Source organism: Brienomyrus brachyistius, unplaced genomic scaffold (assembly GCF_023856365.1).
Source record: "Brienomyrus brachyistius isolate T26 unplaced genomic scaffold, BBRACH_0.4 scaffold46, whole genome shotgun sequence".
NCBI classification, from domain to species: Eukaryota; Metazoa; Chordata; class Actinopteri; order Osteoglossiformes; family Mormyridae; genus Brienomyrus; species Brienomyrus brachyistius.
In genome coordinates this window covers 516441-522922 of record NW_026042321.1, presented here as the reverse complement: position 1 = coordinate 522922, position 6482 = coordinate 516441, and positions in this window count along the sequence as shown.

Sequence of the window (6482 nt, the reverse complement as noted above, 5' to 3'; positions counted from 1 at the left end):
AGGTGAAGTAGAACCAGAGCGACGAACACGAAACAGGGTCATGTGTTTGGCTTAGAGAGAGTGGTGGCAACAGACTTGTGCATATTGTTCATGAGACCAACAGCAGAGGGGAAGAAACTGTTCCTATGGCGAGAGGTTCTGGTCCGAATGGACCGGAGCCTCCTGCCTGAGGGGAGCAGGTCAAACAGCTTGTGTTCAGGGTGAGAAGGGTCGGCTGTGATGCGGGCTGCACACCCCAGTGTCCTGGAGGTGTACAGGTCCTGCAGAGATGTGAGTTTGCAGCCAATCACCTTCTCAGCAGAGCGCACAACACGCTGCAGTCTCTGTTTGTCCTTGGTGGTGGCCCCAGCGTACCACACAGTGATGGAGGAGGTGAGGATGGACTCAATGATTGCAGTGTAGAACTGCACCATCGTCCGTGTTGGCAGGTTGAATTTCTTCAGCTGCCTCAGGAAGTACATCCTCTGCTGGGCCTTCTTTATGACGGATGTGATGGTGGGCTCCCACTTGAGGTCCTGGGTGATGGTGGTCCCCAGGAAGCGGAATGAGTCCACAGTAGTGATGGGGGTGTCAGACAGGATTATGGGGGGGAGAGGGGCTGTGTGCTTCCTAAAGTCCGCAATAATCTCCAGTGTCTTCTGGGCGTTCAGCACCAGGTTGTTGCGGTTGCACCAGGACACCAGACGTTCAACCTCCGTCCTGTAGGCAGACTTATCACCGTCCAAGATGAGACCGATTACAGTGGTGTCGTCTGCAAACTTAATTAGCTTGACAGACTGGTGGTTGGAGGTGCAGCAGTTCATGTACAGGGAGAAGAGCAGAGGAGAAAGAACACAGCCCTGAGGGGTGCCAGTGCTGATGGTCCGGGAGTCCGAGACATTCTTCCCCAGCCTCACATGCTGCTTCCTATCTGTCAGGAAGTCAGTGATCCACCAGCAGATAGGATCAGGCACATTCATCTGGGAAAGCTTGTCTTGGAGAAGGTCTGGAAGGATGGTATTGAAGGCAGAGCTGAAGTCCACAAACAGGATCCTGGCATAGGTTCCCGGGTAGTCCAGGTGCTGCAGGATGAAGTGTAGGGCCAGGTTGATTGCATCATCTACAGACCTGTTGGCTCTGTAAGCAAACTGCAGGGGGTCCAGGAGGGGGGGCGTGAGGGATTTGAGGTAGGGGAGGACAAGACGCTCAAAAGACTTCATGACCACAGATGTCAGAGCCACAGGTCTGTAGTCATTTAGTCCAGTGATCCTTGGCTTCTTGGGGACAGGGACTATGGTGGAGGACTTGAAGCAGGCAGGCACGTGACATGCCTGCAGTGAGGAGTTGAAAAAGTCAGAAGACACTGGGGCCAGCTCGTTTGCACAGTGTCTGAGAGTGGCAGGAGACACACCGTCTGGGCCAGGAGCTTTCTGAGCATTCAGTCTCTTAAACTGCCTCCTCACATCTGCTTCATGAATATGAAGGGTTGTGGTGGGAGAAGGTGGTGTGAGGTCCTCACAGGTGTGGGGTGAGGAGGGGGGTGCTGTGGGTGATGTCTTTGATGGAGGTGATAGCTCTGTGGTGGGGGGAGCGGGGAAGGTGGGGTGATGGGTGACCATAGTGTCTCTATTGTTGGGGCTGGTGGAGGTGTGAAGGCTGCTTGATGGCTCATCAAAACGACAGTAGAAGTCGTTGAGGGTGTTGGCCAAGAGCAAGTCGTCAGTGGAGTGGGGGGTTCTAGGTTTGTAGTTTAAAATTTTTATAAACCCTTTCCACACAGAGGCCGAGTCGTGCTCTGATATCTGCTGCTATAAAATCATACAGAAATAAAACGCACATAGTCCTTTTGTTCTTATTCAAGTTTCCTCTTAATTACAGCAAGAGAGCATTTTTCACTGCACTTAATTGTAGTGAAGGTTATTTAAGTTAACATCGCCATCTGCAGACGACCCGGTATACATTTAAACTCTACTAACAATACTATATACAGTCGAACCTCGTTACTACGTACAAGACGGTATATCAAAAACATGTACGTTATAAGCATAGAACGTTGTAACCACTTAATGCAAGATGGATGAAACAACTCACGAAATACACATGTAAATGATAACTTTAATAGAACAGACCCTTAAATTGACTACAAAATAAACCAACACATTATTACTTGTTTAATTCAACAAAGCTCATTTGAATCCTTGTAATTTTCCTTAAAATTACTCACGATTACTTAGTGCCGGTGTTCTAACGATTCATCCTACCTTATCAGATTTTCCTACCGTAGCGTAATGTTATAGTTTTAACCATCAGTTTTTCCTACCTTATCAGAAAATGCTACCTGTATAAATGGGAGGTATTTAATTGAACTGCACTACATAACAATATCCTACCGCATGTTATGGTAGCATAATTTTATTTACACACTTCAACCCCATGAAATTATGCTACCATAAAGTGGGGTAGGATTTTTTTATGACACACTTCAACCCCATGAAATTATGCTACCATAACGAGGGGTAGGATTTTTTTATGACACACTTCAACCCCATGAAATTATGCTACCATAAAGTGGGGTAGGATTTTTTTATGACACACTTCAACCCCATGAAATTATGCTACCATAACGAGGGGTAGGATTTTTTTATGACACACTTCAACCCCATGAAATTATGCTACCATAAAGTGGGGTAGGATTTTTTTATGACACACTTCAACCCCATGAAATTATGCTACCATAATTTCTCCTATAGTCACATGCATTGTAGCCTGACTGGTGGCCAAACTGATAATAGTGTGTGAATGTGAGTGTAATTGTGCCCTGTGATGGATTGTACCATTGTACCCAGCCCTGTTTCCCTGGGATGGGCCCCTGGTTCCCCTGACCCCTGAGGAATGAGTTCTCCATCTACATAAAGAACATTAAAAAAAACATAATATTGGCTATTATTAAAAATATTCAATTGTTTGACGAATTCTGTAGCTGATGTGCATGTTACAAGTAATTTCTTGTTTTTGTTTTGTAATGGTTTGACATATAGTGCTATATATTACTTTTATTAAAAAAAAGTAATTAGTAAAAAAAAACACATACCCTTTAGAGTAAATTTTGAGGCATATCTTCTTAAATTTTGCTTTTGTGCTTTCTCGAATCCAGATGGGTATGATCCCACAGAAAGAAAATCATAAATCTCTGTCCATTTATTCTCCATTTCTATAAAGAAAAAAGATGAATTAGTGATAATGAAGAAAAAAAAAATCAATGGGCAATTTAGCAATAAATACAAACTAATCTGAGTGTCCACAAAGTAAAAAAATTGTCATGACCATTAAAATTAAGTTTTACTTAACCTTCCTATTATCTACAGAATCATATGAACACTTAAGGATCATTTGATTGTCTTTGGTGCATTGATTTTTAGAGTCTAGGTGTTTTCGCTGCCATGAAAACTAGTTAGGTAGCTAGTTCAATTGTTAGTAATTATTTGTGTAGCAAACAATATAAAATAAATCCACACAAACGGTAAAAATGTGTACAACGTGTACGACTAGGACAAGCTACTACAGGTTAGCATAAAAAATAACGTTATACATGTGTTCTGTCTTAAAATATACTAATAGTATATTCAGAAACTGTTAGTTAACATACAATCAAAGTTAACATAAAATCACTCAAACAAGAAAACGTTACCATAAAATCTGACAAACAAGAAAAAATAAATATATATCTTTATATACTCACCGCAGGTAACGTTAACCACAAGAGCAGCACGGATTTATGGGCGTTCCGCAAAAGTGGAAAAATATTCAGAAGCACATGCGCGGTGAGCGTAAGTAGGACGGATTCACGGGTAGGATGAATTTATAGAACACCGGCCGGCGATACACTGCAACGAAAATACACAACGGCTGGTCAAAATGGATTTTTTAAATTAACATTCGCATCCAAATTGGCATTTGGCCTGAAAATATTAATGATATGATATTAAATCATAAAACCCTTTACTTCCATTATTCTGAATTCACAATTACCGGCATGACTGGTATTTCACAAGGTTTAATAAACAAAGAATACGCACACAACACTTAACAAGCCATTACTACGCAGTCCAGTAACGATCGGTCAAGGCAACTCATTTAACGCGGGAAGTTTGAATTTTACTTTAAATGCCAAGCAACGCAATAGACAAATGTGCATTGTCAGGCGAAGATCAGGTAGATACAGGTAGATGTAGCGACACAAGTTGTGGTGGGCCGGGAGAGCGCTGTATGTTGTAACGATGGTTAGTTTTCGTATTTTCTCTAGAAATTTGGACGTTGTACAACGTTTACGTTGTATCCGGGGTACGTAGTAACGAGGTTCGACTGTACATAGATACGTAGTTGTTGCACTAAATACAAACTGTGTTCCAACAGCAACCTTTTAGCGGGGATCTCCATCATGGAAAAAGGAAAAAAAAAAAAAAAAAAAACAATCAAGGTCTGTACAGAACACCCCAACATTTATATTCCGTGGAGTGTAGTGGTTAATTGATTATTGATGAGCTGCATCTGGAATGGGTGGAAAGATGTCATTAACTTTAAATTAGCCATCGTGTTAGGATCGGCACCGACCCGTTTGTAAGTTTAAAATGAATAAAAGCAGCCAATAAATTTGTATACTAAATCAAGGCTTTTTCACTTTGTCGGGAACCTCTAACAAAAAAAAAAAATAAATCTCACTAAAATGATTGTCATCCAGTTCTTCCGATCTTGCCGTGTGCCACGCCCCCTCGTGCGGAATCCCGATTTTTGACAAGCAATGAGGTTAATGACCGGTGTTATGCTGAAAAAGGCATCCCTGCCGTAGAATGCATGCCTGTCTCGGGAGCGCGCACCGCTGAAAACAGCGAAACGAAAGCTCTTTTTTGTAATGCGTAGAAATGATCGTTCCTGTTTACTTAAACTCATAAAACGCACGTAACACATCACATGACGTTGTATTTTGTTAAAATACAGATATATAACACAAAACAAATAAAATAGATCGCTGATCTGAAAACGCTTTGTTACTTAATGGGCTGTCACTGTTGATATCGATTCAAAAGTTCAAAACAGCAGACATTAACGTGGCAATATAAAGCATGTTACATTATAAGTGTGTATCAGATACATAGCAACACTGTTTTTTCACGAAAAAAAAATTGTTACTCAATCTTTTTAAAATGTCTGGGTCTCGTTTTAATTAATGGCTAAAATAGTGTTGCACCATGTAGCTCAGATGACACTGACCTGTCTCTAAATTGTATTAGTTAGACGTGCATGGGGTTAGTGCAAATATAATGATGAAGTTGGTTCTTGATGAACTTTTTCTGCGGGGGGTGGCTTGATTGGCTGCAGGTTCTTCAGCAAGGCTCTTAACCCTCAGCTTTCTGTTTGTCCGACCAGATGGCTGCGTTTTGTAAACAACTTACTCTATAAATAGGGAGGTGTAAAGACAATTTCTCCATGAGTATCAATGAATTATCTATTATTATTACTATTATTATTATTGTTGTTGTTGTTATGTACTTGATGATGGGAGCTTCACAAATCCAAGGGGATGCCTTTTACGGCAACCCCCTGCTGGAAAAGGCATCCCCCTGTTAAAACTGGCTGTATTGCACCTACACTGCTGAAACTTGCACAGGTAACTTAAAACTCTCTCAAATACAAAGTCCTAAAGGCACTTGATGATGGGAGCTGCAGAAATCCAAAATCCAAGGGGATGCCTTTTTTGGCAAGCACCTGTCGGAAAAGGCATCCCCCTGTTAAAACTGGCTGTACTGCACCTACGCTGCTGAAACTTGCACAGGTAACTTAAAACTCTCTCAAATACAAAGTCCTAAAGGCACTTGATGATGGGAGCTGCAGAAATGCAAAATCCAAGGGGATGCCTTTTTCGACTTGCATTTCTTGGCTTTGTTTCCATAGTCTTTCTTTGCGTTTAGTTTGGCTCTTGTTAGCTCTTGTTTCACCTGCCTGCCTTTGTTTTGACCCATCATTGTCCTTGTTACTTTTTCCTTTTGAGTTTCTATTATAATTAAGTCCCCTTGTTGTTTCTAAGGTGTGCTGTGCACTGCCCTATATCATGCCATGCTGTAACTACATCTTATACAAAGCACTTGATAATGGGAGTAACAGAAATGTAAAACTTTTTTGGACCCTGGCTTCCAGAAAAGGCATCTTCTGGTTAATCTGGCTGTACTGTAACTACATATGTGATACATGCACAGGTAAAATAAACTGATCAAAATAAAGCATACTGTAATTGTATTTGTACTCGTAACTACAGTCCATTTAGTCTTACATTGCATTACATTTTTTTCACAATCACAATGAAATCTAAATGGAGTAATTTTACAGTAGGATTAAAATGATGATAGGACACCTTTCTCTGTATTACAGTTTGCCATAACATTGTTGGCTTAGTAATCATGCTAATAACATCGTATTTTATGTTTAAAAGAAGTGTGGTTTTGAGGGCA